Here is a 23369-nt window from a genome sequence, read left to right as displayed (position 1 = left end):
GTATTTCAACCGGTCATCCAAAAAGTGAGAATAACCAAAAGCACTTAATATACTGAATATAGTACACCTGTTGTCTCTGTCTTAAAGAAATTGGCTTTGATGTTTTGTCATAATCTTATGATTCACACTGACTTCTATAGTCACTGGGATGCTTACTTATCCCCTATGCCATAAAAAATAATGGATTATCCTAAATATGACCTGATTAATGTAACTCTGTCTCTTGTTGAATTCAGTGCCTGGAAATAAATTGATAAAGAATTGTAAAACTTGCCCTGGCTGGCATAGCTCAGTGGATTGAGCGCGGGCTGGGAACTAAAGTGTCCCAGGTTCGATTCCCAGCCAGGGTACATTCCTGGGTTGCAGGCCATAACCCCCAGCAACCGCACATTGATGTTTCCCTCTCTCTCTCTCTCTCTCTCTCTCTCTCTCTCTCTCCCCCACTCCCTTCCCTCCCTAAAAATGGATGAATAAAATCTAAAAAAAAAAAAAAAAAGAATTGTAAAACTTCATCTGAAATCTTCCATGAAAAGAAATTTAAATCATCATGAAAAGAAACGTCTCAGTGGTTCTATCTATAGTGTGACAAGATTCAAAAGATCTTTACTTTTATTCTTGGGAGAGAAAAGTTGAAAAATTACAAGATTGAATTCATTGCTATTCTATTACTATGTTTTCTGATACTGATGTGAGGCTTGAGTAAATATTGCAAAAATAAAATGTATCAAAATGTAAGCTCTAAACCTAATAATTAATGCTGTTGAAAATAGAAAATTTCTGTATAGGGAAGATTTAATATGCACATGGGGATTACTTATTTTCTCCAACATGACCTGTGTTTCTAAAATGCATTACTCTATGTGTTGCTATGTGTTGCCAGGAAGTACAGAACTATGAATCATGCTCAGTTGTAGTAACTTTTTATTTTATCAAATATTTTCTGATATATTCAATGCTCTCAGCCTAAGCACTTTTTACCTGAGCCAAACTTTTATCTCTATTTTATTGAACCTATTTTTATTTTTGATTTAATTTATTCAAATCATATCTGAAGATAGTGAATGAACTAAAATATCAGAGAAAAATAATTATAAATTTCTGTCACAATTTTTTCTGTTCACCTATTTGGACATAATTACTACAGAAACTTTTGTTAGAGATAATGAAGCAAGTAATATATTTTCAGGGAGAAATACTCCCAGATTTAGATTGTAAAAACTAATTGCCTTAGGCAGGGTCTTAACCCCAATTACTTCAATTAGGTGTTTCATGGAATTCATTATACTCAATTAATATTTGTTAAATTTATTCAGTATTCTTAACACTTTTATGAGTGCAATAAAAACTCATAAAGTGAACTCAAAACTTTTATTATTGAAAGTTGAATTTGAAAGATAGCTAGCTTTTCAGTTTTGGTATTGACTAATCAATATTTTATAGGTCCAATTTTTAACATACATGATTCTATCTTGTATAAACGAACAGTTGTTTATAAATGGATTCTAAACCACTCTCCCCAAAATCATATTATCCATCTACAGATTGGCTAGTACTCAAACTTTCGCCCTATTTGCTTCTCATATGACTTCTGGCCATGTCTGGACACCTGAGCTTGCCTATCATTGTGCCTTGCCATACTTCTGAAATAGAAATTTTGAAGGGTACTTTGAATTAAAAAAAGTTTCCTCAAAAACCAATTTATATCTTTGTAAACAACTACATCCAGTGATTTTCCTAAGATTTTATTAATTGTGTTTTGTAAGCAAAATGTATGATGTACATCCCTTATGATTTAGTTTCAGCTAACAGTGATGAAACTAAATCGTAAGTTTCATCACTGTTAGCGGTGGGGGTAAAACTTATTTCATAATTTTACACAGAAAGAAGCTGAAAATCAGTAAAGTTAAATAACTATTTCAAGTACAAGAATTATTAGTGGAAGAGTCACTACTTCTGGACACTGCAGTCCCAAGATTTCTCCTACATAATTCTGAGAGAAGTTACCAAATATTGCCTTTCCAAAGGCCATTCACTTAAATATATTTATTTGATTTCTGATCTATAATTTACTGACCTAAAATGGAAGTCAGCTGTATTTTAGGACAATAGGACCAACTAATTATCAGAATCCTTGCCTAACATAGCTGAATTTGTCAGAACTTCTCTTGTGAAAATCAAGTAATAAGGGGTAGAGTATTAATACCAAGTTGGTAAGACTGTCAATACTACAAAGACTGCCAGACTATATCTCTGATGCAATAAAGAAAATAGAATGGATGTATAACTTATTGACACAGCCATATCTTGAATTTGTGTTTGTAAAATACATATCATAAACTGAAAGTTTGTTTTCTTTTATTTTACTATGCATTGATAATAACTTTTTGATTTATATATCACTTTAATCTGTACATTTTATTATATTTAGTATATTGATGAAGTGTTTTTATATATATGCCAATTATTCTGTAATCTTGAAATTTAAGTTATTTTCTATGGATTGTTGCAATGCTCATGTCAACCCATATTTGCCTATAAATTTATTGACATTGGAGATAATTAAAATAGGTGATTAGAAAGAAAGAAGGAGAGAGAGGATTTTTATGAGTAAATATATAGTCTGCAAGACACTATGCATACTGTGTTTTAGTTTAAAAGTCCAAAATAATTTATGAAATTGTATAATTCAAGGTCTCGTACAGTGATACTATTATATATCACCACCAAAAAGTAGAAAATTAAAAATATTTAAAATATTTGTTTTCTTTTTTTATGAAATTCATATGACTGAATCATGAAAATAGAAAGTGTATAGAAATCAGAGGCTCATGTCTAACAGACTCTAGGAAGCAGCTTCCAGTGTGTTTTGGGGCTATTCCTTAGGAATGCATCTAAACTGTCTTCAGCCTACTTCCCAGTGCCTTTGACAAGAGGATCTCAGTGTGTAATCTCTAGAAGTTTTGGGGGAGTATAAAAGGTAAAATATTTTTATAATGATATGTGACATTGTTTTTCTCTTTGTCTGTGTTGACATTTTCTCTGCTGATGCAAAAGCAATGATATGTGCAATTGCTGATACCTTAGCCTAAATAAATCAGGGCACCAAATTGTATTCATAGTCCTTGTGTTCTTCACCCTCCCCCCACTCACACACAGAGAAAGTTGTGGTGAGAGATGCCCTTGATGAAGTGGTAAAAATATTATATTTATTTAATCTTAGCTTTTTGGCACATTATTATTCCATGTGACAGTAGGGAAAGTACACATAGAGTATTCTTCTGCCAATCAAATTACGATGGTTTTCTTGAGAAAGCCACTTGTGTAATGGCTCTAATTGTGAGCTTAAATAGACAATATTTTTCATAAAAACCCATTTATAATAAAAAGTCTAAGAAATAATTTTTTCAGAGTCAATTACTTGGTAGAATTTTCTCAAAAAGAATCAAAATGAGACTGCTACTTCAAAGGAAATAATTTATAGTTTTCACTGCAAATAAGATCTGACCTTTCAAAAGAAGATTACAAATCTAGAATATTTGTAACTGTCATTTTTAATTTTAGTTACCTATGACTTTAAAAACTTTATAATAAAATAAGTTGTTACTACAAGTGAATGTGATTTTTTGACAGAATGTAATAAAATGTGTCAACAATTGAAAAACCTGCATAATTCAGTGAAACTATATTTCCAAATGATCAATGCTTGTTATTACATGGTTATTTATGGGTAGAAATTTCATTCAAGCTCAGGATAATGGGTTGTAACAAAACAAAGTTATAAAAAGTGTGTCATTATGGCTTGAGATTTCAAATTGCCATTAATGTTTGGATAAAATATTAAAAAAAGAATATCTATATTCATCTAAAAAGATTATTCAAATATCTTTTTCTTTTCTAATTACATATGGCTAGGAGGCCAAATTTCCTTTATATATTTAAGCAAAACAAGACTGGAAAATAGATTAAATATGGAAACAGATGAGAATGAAATTATCTTTTTTAAATCAGAGATTGAAGAGATTTACAAAAATGTAGAACGATGTTCTTGAGAAAATTATTTTTTATTGATTTTTAGAGAGAGAGAAAGAGAGAGAGAGAGAGAGACATTGATTTGTTGTTCCACTCACTTATGCATTCATTGGTTGATTCACACAGAAGATCGGACCTGCAACCTTGGTATATCAAAACAACACTCTAACCAACTGAGTTGCCTGGGCAGGGCCTTGAATACATTCATTTTTAAATACTTATGCAGTTATTCTGAATAAAAATTATTTCTGGTAACAAATAATGGTTTATTACTGTTAATTTTAAGTTAATTAGTAAATAATGTTAACTTTTTGTTTTATTTCTAAAATGTTAAATATTGTTAGATATCAATGGCATAAACCAAAGTTCTCTAGAGAATGCAGTAATTTTTTAACTTTTAAACTTTTTAAATTGTTTGAGTTTGCAAATATTTGCATTTTATTTTTTAACATTTCATTTTTAATTATTAAACATGTAAAATTTTAAAATATTTAATTTTGACTTTTTATAATTTTAACTTTGTTAATTAATTTAATTTCTATTTTACTTTTTTATTATTTTCATTTAAAATTTAACATTTTAAATATTTTTACATTTTAAGGTTTGGAACTTTTTTATAATTTACTAATTTTAAATTTGTATAGTTTACATAAAAATTGCAAAGGTAATACTTAGTGTTCTCATGTATCTCTTACATAATTCTCTTTGTTTAATATTGGCATAACTATGGCATCAAAACAAATGAATATTTACTCAATACTGTAAATTACAGGTTTTTTCTATTGTTTAAATATATATTTTAATTATATTATAATTAAATAATATTTATATAAATAATATATAATGTATGAATTATATAAATTGTATAAAGAATTAAATTATATTTTTAAATATATATATAATTTAAATTCCTATTTGATAATTTAATCCAGGACACCATATTGGATTTAATGCTGTTCCTAATTAGATCCACTCAATGTATATAACACTATCTTAGATTTTTATTTTATTTTATTTATTTATATTTAGACAGAGAGCAAGGAAGGGAGAAAGAGGGGGGGAAAGAAACATCCATGTGTGTTTGCATCCCCATCAGTTGCATCTCATACACCCCTACTGGGGACCTGGCCTGCAGCCCAGGCATGTGCCCTGACTGGGATGGACCCCGAGACCCTTTGGTTTGAAGGTCTGCACTCAATTCACTGAGCCACACCAGCCAGGACATATGTTAGAATTTTCTTGTCTTTCACAAACTTGCTAGTTTTCAAGAGCTGTGATAGGTGTTTTGCAGAATGTTCATCAGTTAGGTTTATCTGAAGTTTTCTCATGACCATGTTGAAGCTATGGGTTTTTGTGAGGAGTAGCACAGTTATGTGACCTTTTTCTTTACAGCATGTCAGTGGGCACATGATCTCAGCTGACATGAGTGCAGAGGACAACCTTGGTCAGAGTTCCTTCACCATAGTTACTGTTTTTCCCTTTAATACTTCATTTTTTAGAAGAAAATCACTAAGTTGAGCTTGAACTCCGGTGGAGTGGAAACAGTATACAATCTCCTAGTAATTAATATATCGAACATCCTTTTTCCCATAAAATTTTATCTCTAATTTTTAAAATTAACTTTTAAAATTAATTTTTAATATTCTTCAATGAATCTCACTTGCAGCAACTATTAGTATGTTTCTAATGATTTTCTGTCTCTGATTTTTTCTCCCTTTATTCTATGGAATTTTCTTCAAGAAAAATTTGTTCCTGTTTATATATTTATTTATTTAATACTTTATACAGTATTAATTAATGGGTTTCTTAATTTTCTTTTATTCTTTGGCTTATGATTTAAAAATATTGTTATTATATTCCAACTTTGGCTTTTGGGAGTCCTTTCACATTGGTTTCTATGTCCCTTTAACATGCCCCCATATTTTGATTATGTGAGCAGTTTCTTAATTTCTTTTCTTAGAAGATGTTCCAGGTTTATTTTATATTTTACCTGTGTTGACCCTAGAATCATTTTTTTTCCAAAGAGTTTCAGTTATTATATTAGAGAATGATATTGGAAACCAAGATCTAAGGGCCGGGTGTACTCAGTGCAACTCAGGTATAGTATGTATTACAGCACTGTCTTGGTCCCTGGTGCTTTGTTTGTAAGTTCAAATCTGCTATTGAGCCCCTCTAATAAAATTTAATTCTGTCTCTTAGTAACGGCTAATGTAGCTAAGTTGGTTGCAGTGCCATCCTGTAACTGAAGTGTCCCAGCTTCTCCTAGCAGGAGGCGCCTGCCTAGGTTGTGGGTTTGATCCCTGGTCTGGGCACAATCCTCTGTCTGGGTATGTAAGGGAGGCAAACAATTGATGTGTCTCTCTTGCATCGATGTTTCTCTCCATTCTTTTCTTCCTTCCTCTCTCTCTCTAAAAAAGCAATGAAAAAGTATCCTCAGGTAAGGATAAAAAATAAACAAAAAAATTAATTCTGGCTATTAGACTTTTCAATTCTAGAATAATTTCTATTGATACTTTTATGTAATTTCTATCTCTTTATTGAAATATTAAGTGAGATATTAAGAGAAATATTAAGAGAATTGTCATGCTCTTCTTTATACATGGTTTATTTTAGTTCCTTGAACTTTTTTATAAAGGCCAATTTAAAGTATTTACTAAATTGAACATCCAGGTGCTTTCATAGACAATTTCTATTGACTGCTTATTGTTCCTTTGTATGGCCACAATTTTCTATTTATTTGCAAGTCTCCTAATTTTTAAAAACTGGATATTTTAGATAATACCTTTTATCAATTCTGAGAACATTACCCAATGATTGTTGTTGTTTTGTTGTTGCTATTGTTACTGTTATTTACTTTTCTAGACATGTTCTATAGCCTGGATTCTCTGTAGCATGCAACCAATAATGTACTGTTTTTTGTTTATTATTATCACTGTCTTACATTGTTGGGCTGCTATAATGGACTACCAAAAACTGGGTAACATAAAAACAACAAAAATTTGTTTGTTACAGATATGGAGATGAGGAATTTCAAGATCAAGGTGCTAGCAGACCTTTCCTGGTGAAGATCTTGCAACTGGTTCATCTTTCTGCTATGTCCTCACATTGCAGAAAGCAAAAGGAGCTCTTTGGGGTCTCATTTATAAGAGCACTAATCCTAATCATAAGGACTCCAGCTTCATGACCTATGCACTTCCCAAACCTCCCACCTCAAATATCATCACATGGGGATTGGCTTTTAACACATTAATGTTGGGGTACACAGACATTCAGTCTATATAAATCATGCAACCTTATGGTTGCACCTGAGCCAGCAGATAGTATAGCTAAGTGGTTAGCCAATCATTTCTTTAAGTTTATTGAGCCAAAAAGACTTCTACCTTTAGAAGAGAAACATGTGTGTGTGTGTGTGTGTGTGTGTGTGTGTGTGTTAGGGTTACCTTCAACATTCAACACACTGGTTGTGTGTAATTCTTCTTAATACTTCACTTACTGCTTGTGCAGTATTTAGAGAACAGCCAGAGGTAAGTAACTGCAGCACTTCCCTGGGCATATATGCAACTTTCTCAATTGCCGGGTATATCCAAGAGCCTTAACTCGCTAGATACTTTCTGTTCCTCAGATATTACCCTTAAATTTTTGGCTGTAGTTTTGTTTGTCCACAGTTTGTCCAAAGCTATATTGTAACCTTAGGTAATCTCTTTGTTGAACAATTGGAGCTGATTATTCTCAGTGCTCCAGGATATGGTTTTTCCTCTTGAGCTGAGATCTGAGTCATGTCAAACAGCCATAATATCCTTGGGGTGAGGTTTATCCTGGGAGGTTCATGTTGGATCAAATAATGACAATAGTCTGGTGATGGGACTTTCAATGAGTTCCCAACAGGTATGAAGGCTATTGTTTTTGTAGGCTATAGTTTGGAAATAGTCTTAAATTACAGTGCCACAAAATCTACAGTTTTCATTGATATTTAGTACTTTTTCTTAAATAAATATATTTGTTGCTTTAAACATTTTTGAATTTCAGAGTTCAATGTTTGTAATATATCTTGAATAAATGCTGTGCTCTTAGATAGAAATAACTGAGTTTTTATTTCAAATGTATTTTTAGTCAAAATTCTCGTCATTTACTTTATTTTTAAAAAGGTGAAAAGACAATTCTAGAATCCCTGTGGAATTAAACAAAACCACAATTGGACACATTTAAATGAAAGGATAGAATTTAAAAAAAATCGCTATTTGTAAATCATGCAAAAATTAAAATCTTGTGTTACCAGAGTAGGAATATGTTTTCATACATATTCCCAATTTAAATTGGGTTCCATTTATTGTTAAAATAATCTAAATGACCCACATTTATAATAGATGATTTTTCTACTCACTAATGGTTTATAAAAGAAATTCTGAGATAAATTAGAGATTAGAATATTTACTGATGCATTTTACCAACTTTCCCATACCTTTTATCTGTCACACCTTGATACAAAGATAAATTATTTGACAATACAGAATATAAACACAGTGTTTTGGAATTACACCCAATATTTTCTTTATTTATTACTTTCTTCACTGAATAAATATTGTTGTTGCATTCCCAGTAATATACTACATACTAGTGCACAGGATTAATCAAGATGGACAGGACTCCTACCTTCAAGAATTATTTTATTGAAAGGAAGACATAGATTAAACCAACTAAATATTTTGAGTGTAACACAGGGGCTGTCAAAATTGCCAGCATCAACAGAACACTGAAAATATATCCTTGTTTGCTCTTAGAACACAGGCAATATCTTCTGTAAACATCACCATATTTCTACTCCATCTAACTAAGAGTAAAACAGGACTTAATATGTTGTAAGACCTAACATTGTCCAGGGGAAGAATTTGTCACTTCCACTTCCCCAGTTTCCATTGGTCACTTAAAAGTTTGACTTGAAAATACTTTTTTAGAAATGAGAAAAATAATTGTGTTGAAAATCTAAAACACACTCTGTTAAGTGATCTAATTAAAATACCCTTCTAAACATTAATATGGGCAAAGACATTATCTTGAAAAATGTGAATAGCCTTTAATTTTCTTGAAAATTATGAAGATGAACAGGGATAACTTAATCATAGAAGTAGTTCATATGAACTCTGAAGTTGACAGACTGTCAGGAGATTAAGCAGTAAAACATTGTATGCCCTCTATTTCTGTATTTATGAAATAAACCATTTCTGGAGATTTGGATGTGTTATTAACTTATATGACAGCAACTCAGGGAAAAAAGGTAAAAATCATTTTGAGTTATAGCACATTGGAAGGCTTCCAGAAAAACATACATATGCATACCATATACAACACATATGCCTATATATGTGTGTGTGTGTGTGTATCTTGTATTTATATGTGTGTGCATATAGCAGATAGATGATAGATGCTTATGGAATATACACAAATAGATACACCCACATTTTGTTTTGGGGGATTGTTTCTGACCTTCCTAATAGATAACTAAGATTGTTCTTTGTTTAAAATACTATTGATTCTTCTGGGAGTTAGAAAATGATGGTCATTTGAGTGAGCTCTGTGTCATGATATATGAACTCTGTATAGTATGTGTTACTGGGAAGACCCAAATTAGAGGACTTCCATTCCTCTGTTCTTGTCATGCTGGTAAGACTAAATTCAGATGAGAGACAGAAAGTATAGTGGAAATGAGGTAGCAAGTTTCTTTATGAAATACGCATGAGCATGAAGTTGTAAGTGGACATCCAGCTAGTCCGAATGCCCTACCCACTGGGGTTTTAGGGGTTGATATGCTTGCAGCCAGCCTACAGGCTCCCCCTCTTCCTCCTTACTCTGAACCTTAGGATTAACATATAGCTTAAAAGTCTTCCTTTCCCAGGAAGTGGCAACAATATCCACACAATTTCAAAAGCTTCCCTCCTGCTGTGTTTATGGTTCTCTCTTGTGACCTTCAGAAGACCTGGTTATCTTATCTGACAGGGTTCAGCACTGCTGAGTTAATAGGTAAGACACTGCCTCTCCCTTCCTGCCTTGGTTCACTCTCTCTCCTGCCTAATGGAACAAAATGGGAGGCGGAACCAAGTCCATGTTGTGTCATGATCATGTAAATAACCAGTTAAATAAATGAATCTATTTGCTATGTCTCAAGATGGAGCTCTCATATTTAATGTGTGGATACAGTAACTCTGCCTTCCTTTTTATTTTATATATTAAAATATATGTTTATATGTTAAAAAGCTTTTTTGCTGATCTTTTGTGTTCATTGGACTGATTTATGGTTCCCACCCACCCAGGTAATGATATATGAGTAGTCATTTTCTTGCATAGTATTATATTTTTCTTCTTAGACTATTTTGGAGGATAAAAATGTGGATAATTTTTGGAAAAATTAATAAAATATTTAGATTTTTTAATACATGAAGTAAATACAGCAGGTCCTTAAATCATGTTGTTTTGTTCAACATCATTTGATTATAACATTGATGACATGGCATAGGAACTTCACTCTTGTTTATACGTAAAATAGCCTATAGTAAAATTGGTTTTGTTATACATTACTTTGCTTAAAGTCACAGAACTTATGGAGGATGTTAAGGGGGGACTTATTGTACACTAAAACCTGCCTGGCTGGGATATGCAGTTTGGTTTCCATTTTTATTTCATGGCTGTCTTAGGGTATTGACCAACATCCAGGATTCTGGGTACTGGCCAGAATTGCTCAGCCATTTATTTGCTGTCTAACACTGTCATTGGACACCTTTTTGGCTCAAAATAGGTAAAACTAACATAAAGAAATAACTACTTTGTAAAGAATTTAACAAGATTTAAATGAATTAATACATGTAAGGAATTTACCAGGTCTGGTGCATTATGCATACTTAAATACAGATTAGCTGGTGTTATTTCCAAATAGCAAACACCAGAGGGCCCTTTTCTCTATTGAATACAGCAATAAACATTTTTCGAATTTAGGTGGTTCTTTCATGAAAAGTTCTGAATTGATATTTCTAATTTGGAAGGGGATAGTTTTTAAAATGTACTTTGTACTCATAGATAAATAAAGGTGTCAAAGGAGACACAATTAATCATACTCCTAAACTACTTGTTTTGAATAAACTTCTGGTACAGCCCCAAACTCACTGCAATATTGCCATTTCCATTTTCTCTTAGAATAAACTTCTCCTATATCCAGCCACTGCTTTTAATGCAGCTTCAGTCTCTTCAGCCCTTTCTAGCATCAATCAAAATGGGGTCAAAGAGTTGATTGACTTTAGGACTTGGAAGCTCTAATCCTACTTTACACATTCTCTACTAAAAATAATTCCTTCTGTCCTACCTGTTTCCTTCTAGTCAATACACTTTGGTGTTACCTTAATTTAACCCATAGTTAACATTCTGATTTATACCTGGCTTCTATTCCTTAGAATTTCCTGGAAAACTTATACATCTTCTATAAGAAAACCCATAGTTTTCTCATCTCTCTCTCTCCAGGGAAATATTGGTAAAAGTTTGGAAAAATGTATTAAGCAATCCCATAAGCTCATATTTATGTGTTACCTTTTCATTGTAACCAGGATACACTTTTACACTGTCGATATGGGAGTAGAAACTTTATTCCTTTTATGTTTTTTAACAGCCATATCTTACCCTGTGGAGGCCATGGCCAAAAACATTACAGCATAGGTAACATGTATCTAAGATATACATTTATTGTAATACATGCTGAAGTGAAGAAAATCACTGCAAATTTGTGTTTATTATATTTATATAATAAAATAAATGTTTTTATATTTTTATTAAAATATAGAAATTATTAAACAAAGAAATATAAAACATAAAGAATAAAATCTTTCTTTTCAAATAACAGAAACATGGATATTACTAAAAATATAACCAGCAAAATGTCTTTAATTAATCAGAATCTTCAACAGTTGGCTTTGCAAAGCATTTGTAACAGTCATCACAAACAATATTGCTATACTAAAGGCATAAATAATTTTCACAACACTGCAAAATACTTTGATAAGCACTCGTTTTAGATGCATAGTACCTAACACATTTTTTTTTCTGCTTGTAGAGGGAGCTGTATCTATGTTGTCATTAGAATTTCCTTCAATTTGTGTTTGAAACTGATGAAATTTCAGGTGTAAATGCTTATGCACACCTGTAGAGATTTCCAAATGCCTTTTCATTTGTTCTGACACTAACTACTTTACTAGATTTCTAATAAATATTCTGCACCTTATTTTGGCATTGCTATTCAGCATAAGAATGGTCTCAGTATTTATTCCTGCAATATTCAAAACTGTGTAGAATATAACCATAGGCCATATTCTGCTGTTCCTGGATACATTATATGTACCTATCATTTGATCTACAGTTTCAACTCCTAACTTTATTTGGTTGTACTATTCTATCATGCGTCTTGTAAATCTAAATTTATGGCATCATTGAAATGCACACTTGAAACTAAAATTACATCTTTCCCCTTTTGAGTATATGAGATACAAGCGTGCAATCTGCACCGAGAGCAAATAAATTGGATTTTTTGGCCTGTTTTTAGAAGAAACAAACTCAGGAGGTGGTTGGGGTTTATTCTTACAAACAGTACCTGCATATGAAAGTCGCTTCTTTTTTAAGTTGGAGATCAGATTTATATTAGTGAACCAGGTATCTGCTGTAATATTACATCTTGATGAGTAAATGGGTTCTGCAGGTCTCTTGATCATGTCGGCTGGTTTATTACTAATCAAGTAAGGAACTTTGTGCTGCTTACCTGCATATATTTCAAAATTTCCTGTATAAAATACATTCAAATCAACCTTAGCAAAAATTTTATACTACATTTACTGGGTTTGGATGGAATACACTGTCTAAATCCACATTTGCCTCCAAATCCATCTAAAATTTTGTCTATTTTTACATTATTTTCCATAGAGTAACATAATTTACAATTTTCTACAAATGCTGAAAAAATGACTCACACAGTCACTAATTTGTCGACTTTCAGGCATTCTAAGTGGGTAAGTTTGTCATCAATCTAATGGAAGTTCACACAAACTATTCTACAGCTGTTTTTAAGTTTTTCTTCTTATTGGACTTTTCCTACATTTTGATTCTTTAAACTTCCCACAAAAAAGGCCACATATTTTTCATTCATGTCTAATTCTCCTTCACTTTCTTCACTAGAAATATTTTGCTTGGTATCTGAATCTCCTGGATGAACTTCCACGTAATCATCTTTTAAATACTTTCATTTTCACATTCAACTTTATCATTCTCAACGTTGGGCTTGAGTAGTGTTTGCTGAAGTTCTTCAACATCTCTTGGATTATCAAATCGATATGTTTTTCCAGGCATTTTCAAAGGTAAATGAAAAACAAACAAACAAACAAACACAACATTGATTTTGGAGTTTGAGGTATCTCTCAGACACAATTCACTACCAAATATCACACACTCTTACAAAATGTGATATAACCAAACTGCTCAAATGTTATGGCTTAACATTAGTCATATACAAATGTGCAGCTAGTCATGACCTTGAACCTATGCACCAGATATATGTAACAATATTTAAGGAAAGAGTTTATATCTCTCAGATCAGCTATGACCTCCACAAGGTTTATAATGTGCCTTTACTTTACAGTTGCCCTGTCAGGTTTAGTAGGTAAATTTTTTACTTAAACTAGTTGAGTTTCTTTTATTTTTATTATTATTATAAAAGCAGAAAACAATACTCCAGAAATTCATATACATAATACAAAACATTTTAAAACACATATACAATGTGGTCAATGTAACACTTGAAAAATATTTTCTTGAATTCCAAAACCTTTATATAAAATTTTATTATGAAAGAAACACATTTTCTTTGAAAAAAAAACCAAAATATAAGATATAGTTACTGAAAGACAAATACCTTATGATCTCACCTGTGAGTGGAACCTAATCAACAAAACAAACAAGCAAGCAAAATATAAACAGAAACCCCCAATTAAAGAGCAAATTGACAGTAACCAGAGGGAGTGGGGAGAAGGATAATAGGGAAAATATGGAGAGGTCCATTAAGAAACATGTATAAAGGACACATGGACAAAGCCAAAGGGGGTAGGTTCAAGGGTGGGGGAGGAGGTGGGTGAGGTGTGGGGGGAATAGAGGGGTGAAAACGGAGACAACTGTACTTGAACAACAATATAAATAAAGAAATAAAGCAAGAAAAAAGGAAAAGAAACATTTTCTTTGAAAAAAAAACAAAACATAAAATATATTGTACTCGTAAAATTATTTAAAATTCACAGCATATAGAGATAACTACTGTTAACTCTAATAACATTATTTTACTTATAAAATATTTATGATATATTTTAAGTACCCTTTATTATATGTCACATATGGTAATATATATGTTAATATGTTAATACTATGTAGATATTATATTCTAACAAAAGTTTTATTCTCCGATATATAATGTTGTGACCTTTATAAAGTGAACAGTGTATAGTCACTACTTCCATATTGTAACATATTCTTTGAAAAAATTATTTAATCATACTTATGTTTTATGTGCTGTAAATCCTTTTATCTATTGTGGGATATTTAAATTGCTTTTTATAGTACCTTTTATAATGAGTGATGTTGTAATGCATATCCTTATCCATAACTTTTATATGCCTCTTTTTATTTTACATTTATAATTTTCTAAAAGTAGACTTGTAGATCAAAAGATCTAGGCTTTTTAACCATTTGGATAAATAATAATAGATTATAATTTGAAGTGATACTTGTTTATTTGGATGTAGCACTATACCTTATGACTCATAATTAAACTAATCTAACACATAAATTTTCTCAATAAAATATAGCCCCTTTGGACTTAAAAACAAGGCATAGAACTTTAGCACTATATTTGGGAGTCATTTAAAGGAGCAAAATCACTAGCAAAAAGTGCAAAAATGTGACACTAAAAATACTGAGAAATGATCGTTTTTAGAGCATGAGTCCTGAGAAAAGAAGGCAGAACATCTCCTTGTTTGACCTCAATTGGGAACCTAAGTAAAAGGCCACTTTTTTTTCGCTACTTGACACATGTATGAATAAGTATGAGAGTACATGAGTATTGATTCAGAGGTCAAAAATACATTTTAACTAGGGGATGGCATATATAGACTCTATCAAAATTGTGGATTGACTTGTAGATATCTCCTTTATGGAGACAGTCCAGAAATGTAGAGGTAGAGAAGAATATAAGGAGGGAGAGAGGGGATGAGAGAGAGAGAGAAATTTATGTCTAAATGGGGCATATCTAACCCATATCCAGAAAGAATATAACCTTACTTATAGCAGAAAGTACGGTAACACTTTGCTCCAGAGGCAGAAGCTAAAAGATATTCTAACTTTTTCCATTAAATTTTCTTTCTGATTTTATCAGAGGCAAAAGCCCCAAAATTTGTTTGTTTGTTTGTTTTTCTGTTGATCTTCACTGCTACTATTTCAATGTTCACCCTGTCCTCATATATGTCATGCACAGGAGTGAATCCTGTTCTTGTCTTTTGAAGCTAAGTTGATTTACCCACATGGCCAACAGCTTTCTCTGCAAAATTTTAACATATTGTTTAATAGACAATCCACTCATGACTAGAGCTAATGATCCAGAAGATGTGTGGACAGAAAAAAGGCAACTAACCCCATTTTTGCTCCACATGCTAACACTCATGACCTGATTAGGATCTTACTGAAACCTCTTGAATATACATTCCTGGAAGGGAAAACTTATAGGATATGAGAATGTTTAAGGGATTCAATATGGATCGACTTGACAGATTCACTCCAAGAAAGTTACCATGAATGCACATTTCCACTAGCAGTCTTACTTCATTATATTATTACTATAATTTTATTTTTAACTTTGTAGTTTTGGTATGACATATTAAAATTCAATTTTTCTTATATATAGTGAAGTCAAATTTATTTATAATTAATTATTATATTTTAAAATCATTTTACTGTGAATTATTTTGGTTTCCCTGATTTTCTATTGGAATATGATTTATTTATAGATTTCCATTAGCACATTGCTTACTGAGATTATTGAATTTGGTTTTCTTCTTTATGCTGCATACTGAACTATGCCTCCTCTAAATATTTCATAAAAGTCATCTGAAGTATGAAAATAGAGACAAACATGCACTTGATGTAAATTATCTCTAAATAAGAGAGAATTTTAAATGAAATTTTATAGTTAATCCCTCCCTTACCTTACCCCAATTTTCTCCCACAAAAAGCCTTTAAATCAATCATTTATTATAATATCAAGCAGAACAACATTACAGCATTTACATAAAGTATAGAACATTGCCTATACAAAAATTAGAAAATATATGGGAAATAAATCATAGACTGATTTATATCTTCAAGTGCTTATACTGCCTTTGGATTTGTGGGGAATGAATCTGTTCTCAGGCAATTCCTATAAGCTCTTCCCACCTACATTGCTACTAAGAAGTTTTACCATTTGAAGATTCATCTCCACCCAGTCTCTAAACCAATATTAAACTTCTGTGGTAGTAAATTTAAACAGAGTTCAAAAATGAATTGCTATTCATTTACTGTGAGCATGTTACTGACCCATGCTCAGACATTTCCTCAGTAGGTCAGAACTACTCTTTTCTTGAAGCCCTACCATAAACGTCTCTTTGTATTTTCTTGTGTAGAGAACTATTGGTATGAAGATGACCTTATCTTCCTATTCCTTGCCTTAACAATGAAGACCATCTTGAGGCATAACCTTCAAAATATTATTTTAAAATAACTCCAACCCAAAACAGTTTTACATTGAAATTATTTCATACTAATGCTTAATCATACAAATACTTTAAACATTTAAATATTTAAAACATTGTCTCTATCATACTACATAATTTACTACTTTGTTTTATTAGCATGTAATTACCGCAGGTATTGGTATTTTATTTGATATATTATTCCTCTAATATCACCTTGATAATATTGCTAATTAACATTTATTCATTAATTATTATGTATCAAATATTATAAATATAGATGCCCAGAGACAACATTTGCTAACGCTTCTGCATTTTTTTGTTCTTAACTGTCCTCATATAAATGTTTTATAGAAAATATCCATGGAAGATACAACATTCCTCTCTGGAGAAGATTCACCCAGTGTCTAGGAAAATGAGATAGCTCCCTTTATGACAATTTGGTCATGTTTGCTAGTAGCCCACATCTAAGATCAGGGTTTGCTCATTCTAGGGTTTCTTTCCTGTAACACAATCTACTGAATGTGTAGGGCACTTTCACATAATGCTGGTAATTGAGACTCAAGGAACAAGTAAAATGATGTTTTCTGGTTAGTTCTATTTCAGTTAATAATAAACTGCCCTTTGTTTCTTATCCAAGAATCTCATATCTTCTGCCAATATACATGAAACTGTAAATATAATTGTTACCTTGCAAGTATCATAAAATCCCAGGCCTTTCACAGTTACCCGAAACAAGTTGGGTAGAGCATTACAGATTCTTCAAAATAACAATGCTGTATATTTGTAATTTGTTTGCTTGTTTGAATTGAATTTATTGGGGTGACATTGGTTCATAAAATTACATAGGTCTCAGGCATACAATTCTATAATACATCATTTGTATACTGCATTGTATGTTCACTACTCCAAGTCTCCTATCACCATTTATTCCTCCTTTACCTTTTCTATCTCCTCATTCCCTTTTACAATCACCACACTGTTGTCTGTGTCTATGAGTTTTTATTTTATAGTTTAATACCTTCTTAGTTTGATTTTATATGAATAATTTTATTTAACCTTCACAACACCTCAGAAATATCAAACTAACATTATTTTATAGAGGAACTTAGTTAACCCCATTGAAATTTAATTTCTTTATTTGTAAAAATGATATGATTCCTACCTCCTGAAATCTACATGCAAATTAAAAGAGTTGGTGAATATAAAGTGCTAGGTAGAGTAGCTGCAACAGGGTTGGTCCTCAATGTGTCTGTGAAATTTCACTGCTCCTTTCAGTTATTCTGAGACGTATTGATCATTCAAATTCATATCCAAGTGGTTTTCTTTGATAGAGTTTTACATTGTTGCTTCATTTCTCAAACCTTTATATACACCATCAGTGTATTACTTATAATTGGATAATAGGCTTTCACATGTACATTTTTTAAGTCTCTAGGTAGAAGGTAAGCATTTTCAAAACATAATCTAAACCCTATGCATTCTATTTTTCTACTAGACAATGTAATAGAATCTAGTCCACATTGGAGATTAATATCTGATAAAAATATTTTAAAAATTTAGTACATTTTAGAACCTGCATATATTGGGTCAGTAAATAAATATGCTTATTGGATATAGCTATTTTAAGATAATTCATAGCTCAATTTTCGTTTTGTCAATTTTATCATTTTAAGAAAAATATAGATTTTTATTTCCAGAAATGTACAAATAATGTTACCTTAAATTAGAAAAACTGCTCCAAAATAATTGTTCTTGTAATACATATGGTAGGAAAGATGTCCACAAATCTCCACAGCTTCCCAATGGTGCATGAACGACTTTCCAAAACATGGTGCCATAGAACAGTGAGTTAGTGATGTAAGGCCAGAGGGTTCTTTATGTTATAACATAAATACCATCAACAGTAATTATAACTAGAAAGCTATATTACTGCAAACTCCACAGACCTTTATCTAATTAAGTTTATGTTTCCATTTACTTGCCTAAATCCTAGAGTTTTAATTAAGGTATTTACAACTGATCAGCTTATTCAGAGAAATATTATAACTCAACAACACATTCATATTTATAAAATATGCAAAAGCAGGTAGTTTAGATTTAGATATTCTGAATTGTGTAATTTTCCAGAACTATACCAAGTAATATTAACCATAAAATAGAGAATTACTAATTTAGTATCATTATGCCAAGAAAATAGAACATAAGTGCACTTATACCAGGGTAAAAATGCAGTTTAATTAAACTTTCCACAGAAAGATTTAAAATTATTCTATCAAAAAAAGTAGGTAACAGGCTTTAATTATTTAAGATTTTTCTTGTAGATTTACCTTGAAACTAAATTGATGTTAAAATTAATCTTTTGATACAGAAGACAAGTTGAATACTTTTGAAAAAGGGTATCTTCTTTTATTTGAAATGGTAGAAACTATCAAAATCAGAATGGAGTTCACAATATAATTGGAATAAAAATTTATTTAGTAATAATTTTCACCAGATATTTGATACAAATTTTTCCAACATTTTTCAAAAAGTATAATTTAAATTAACATCATAAACAAATGAAAATGTTAAAATTAAATGATAAACTAACACTCTATGATGATAAAACAACTACTCTATTTGTAATAGAATAAACCACTGGTATCTAAAAATTATAGCAGAAAATTTGACTTGTATTTGTCTGCTTGATCACATTTTTCATAATTTGCACTGTAGTAATACTTGGAAAATTAAAAGACAATTTTAATGCATATAAACTTAAACTGAATTAATTGACATGGAAATTACTATTTTTGAATAAATGTCTATAATTAGTTTTCAGGAAAATTATTGTGCAAATATGTGGCACCTTTAAAGTGATAGTTTTGGTGTCACTACCACACTATAAATGGTCCATTATGGCTTGTTTCTTATATAACAAAAAAATGTACATTTTTAGAGAAAACAAATCACAATTAATTGTAAAATGTGCAACAGATGGTGGGACTTATAATCATTCTATCAGACTAATAGTATAATGTCTGCATTTTGGAATTTACTTTTCCCAAAAGATGATGTTGGGTTGAAGCCATATTGACAGCCGGTACATTCCTAATGTAGTTAGTTTGATATACCTCATCTATTAAATTCTGTACACTTTCCAAAATAGCAGATGACAAGTGCAATTGACCACCTGGGAAACAACAATTTCAAGAGAAAAGGAAAATTGATCCTCTCTTTTGGTGATTATAGAGTTGGTTACTGCTTTTTTCCATTGGGGTGACATTCAAACCTCCAGCATATTATTTGCTTTCCAAAAGGACACATTTTTGAACACAGACAATGATTAGTGTAAGTTATAGACAGTTATCAAGTGCTTTGCCTGTTATAATTTGAAAGAATGTAAACATGTTTTGTAGCATATCAGTTCAAATGAACATTTACAATATATGTTTCACAAATGATACATTGAAATATCAAATAGATAATAAATTTCTCTAATATAAAATGTCTCAAACAGTTGCATGGCATATGATTATTTATATAAATCTGATTAATTATTTCAAAAATTAAAGCTACTCTTTGTAATAAAAGATGAAATGTCTGGTGCTTGTGGATTGAATAAAATATATTATAAAGTTTCTTTGGGTTCAGTAAGACAGGGCTAATAGATAATTAAGGCAAGAAAATAATGGACTGTAATGGTGAGTAAGCATATACTATCAACTGTGTTTTTAACTTGTTTGTATCACGGAGGATTGCATGTCTCTCTAATAAGAACTCTCTCTGTCATTGCACAACTCTCCATAAGAATCTTATGTATTTGGGAATTTGTAAAATGTCAAGGCATAGTACAACACTACTAGACAATAAAATAGTTCTATTTCTAACATGGTAATATTATGTCTTCTCAATTTTTAAAAAATGGTTAAATGCATTTAATCTTAAATTTGTTCTAACAATACAGGTACATTAAAGCAATAGGAGACTCTTATCAATAATCATTCATATTTTATATATGTTCAAGCGAATTGATGTTAAAATATGTGAAACAATAGATTTCAGAGGGGTAGAATTATTTGCTTAACTAAACAATAATACTGTAAATTTGGTTATAGCTAATCAGCATTTTAACTTAAATCATTTGAAATATTAGATGAAATTTCAATTAAAACTCCTTTAAGCCATCCAATTAATGCTTATAGTCAGTAAAATAATTTATTCAAATGGAAATATATTTATTTGTTCAAGTTTTTCAATCAACTGAACAGATATAATAAAAATGTGACTATAACCCTAGATATAGTATACAAACTTTAATCACTCCAATTAAGCATTTTCTTTAATGTTTAACATTTTATTTAAATACAATATCAAGTGTACTTTATGATGTCTTCAATTTAAAAAATGTTAATACTATTCAAAGTTCGGCTCCCTCTCACTCACTGCTAGGTACAGCCTGGTGCAGCCAGCATGTCTACCCACTTCAGCTCCCTGGTCAGCTAGCGCTCTGCCTCCTTCCACGGGCGCAGTGCCCAGGTGTACCTGAGCTTGACACTGGCTGTGGCTCCTGCAGCAGTAACCTCTAAGGCTTGGGAACCTTGTGGCCGCGCATGGTGGTGCACTCTGCCTATGGGTTTCGGTGGACCCCAGCATCCACCAGATCACCCTCAGTCAGAGCCTGTTGGCCCTGCTTCAGGTGAGCATTGACCGCTCCATCCAAGAGGTGTTCCAAGAGGCTCATGAACAGATGAAGACCCTTAACAACAAGTCCTCCTTTTTCGTCGACAAGGCGCGGTTCTGGAGACTTCGAGAATAAGAATGAAGAGGAAATTAACCGGTGCATGGGTGCTGAGAATGCGTTTGTGTTGCTGAAAAGGATGTGGATACTGCCTACAAGAACAAGGTGGAGTTGGAGGCCAAGGTGAATGCCCTGAAAGAAGACATCAGCTTTCTCAGGACCTTCTCTGAGACGGGTTGTCAGAGCTGCAGTCCCAGACCACCAACACATCTGTAGTGCTGTCGATGGATAACAACTGCTCCCTGGACTTAGATAGCATTGTCACCGAGGTCAAGGCCCAGTACAAGGAGATCGCCAACCGCAGCCTGGCTGAGTCTGAGACCTGGTACCAAACCCACTTTGAGCCCTCCAGGCCCAGGCTAGGACTTCTGGAATAATCAGAATGAGATTGCAGAGATGAACTGGACCATCCAGAGGCTGCAGGCTGAGACTGACAACATTAAGTACCTGTGTGCTAAATTGGAGGCCACCATTTCTGAGGCTGAGGATCACAGGGAGCTAGCACTGAAGGGTGCACATGACAAGCAGCAGGAGCTGGAAGCTGCCCTGCCCCAACAAAGGGAGAATATGGCCTGGCAGCTCCGGGAGTACCAGGAGCTCATGAATGTCAAGGACATGAGACATTGAGACTGGCCCTGGACATTGAGATTGCCACCTATTGCAAACTGCTGGAAGGCAGAGTACTGGTTAAAGGAGATGGAGTGGGAACCTCAAATATCTCTGTGGTGAATAGTGCTGGTGGTAGTGGCAGTGGACTGACTTGCAGAGGAACCATTGGTGGCGGTGGGTGAGCCTTAGGGGAGACCATGTACTGCAATGCCCTGAGATTCTAGAGTGAAAACAACAAGGCCTATTCCATGAGAAGCCCATCTACCCCTCGCAGAAATGTCCTCAATTGAGTCCTACATATGGGGAGACCCATATTTGTCCCCTCACAGTCAGAAGAAGATTCCATCCTGGTTCCATCCGTGGTCCCAAGACCACAAAGCAGCCTGAAAAATTATGTCAGAATAGCTTCCGATAAATTCTCTTTCTGAGCCCTGGGTGAACCCATAGACAGGAAAATACAAAAGTTCGAGCTTCAATGTGTAATTATTTTCCTCATCTTTATAATGAAATTAATTTGAATTAAAACAGTATTTTATAATTAATGCATAATCATGATTGTATATTATAATTCAATATATTTTTGATAATAATTAAATTAATTTATATACAATTCACAAGTATTTATTGTACATTAAAGCCAGTGTACACCAAATATAATGTGTAAAGTGCCTTTGAAATTTAAAAGTGATTAAATGAAGGGTATGTGTTGTGGTATTAAAATGTTTAATACCACAACATAAACCAAAAGGTATGTATTCCAATAGAATTATGTTCTAGCATATGTGATGATGATGTTAATACAATTCAAAAAGTAAAGCTTAAATTTAAAAAGTTAAAATGAATGTATTTAAATATGAGTCACGAGAATTGATTAATGATGTTTGAGATGAAAAGTTAATTGTGTTCATTTGTCATGGTTTTCAATATTTGAAAAGCTTTTTTCCTAAATACCCCTATGTGTTCATTTTAGACACAGAATAAATTCATAAAACCTAGATTTAACCATTTTTGTAATTTTGTCTTATTGGCAGAGGTGTGGTAGTTCTAATTTTATTATTTTATTATGTTCTGTTTTTTCCAACATAATCATTGTTTTATTCTCTTTTGACATTTTACCAAATTTATTAGCCAAAAACTTATTTGAAAATATAACA

General features: G+C 32.1%; 1 pseudogene; it reads left to right on the top strand.

The window, feature by feature from the left end:
- The first annotated feature begins 21278 nt into the window (after window positions 1-21278).
- LOC114493786 lies at window positions 21279-22505 on the top strand (annotated as a pseudogene).
- The last annotated feature ends 864 nt before the right edge of the window (window positions 22506-23369 follow it).

The sequence above is a fragment of the Phyllostomus discolor genome, chromosome 4 (genome assembly GCF_004126475.2).
Source record: "Phyllostomus discolor isolate MPI-MPIP mPhyDis1 chromosome 4, mPhyDis1.pri.v3, whole genome shotgun sequence".
In the NCBI taxonomy this organism is placed as follows: domain Eukaryota; kingdom Metazoa; phylum Chordata; class Mammalia; order Chiroptera; family Phyllostomidae; genus Phyllostomus; species Phyllostomus discolor.
This window is presented reverse-complemented; position numbering and strand designations above follow the sequence as displayed.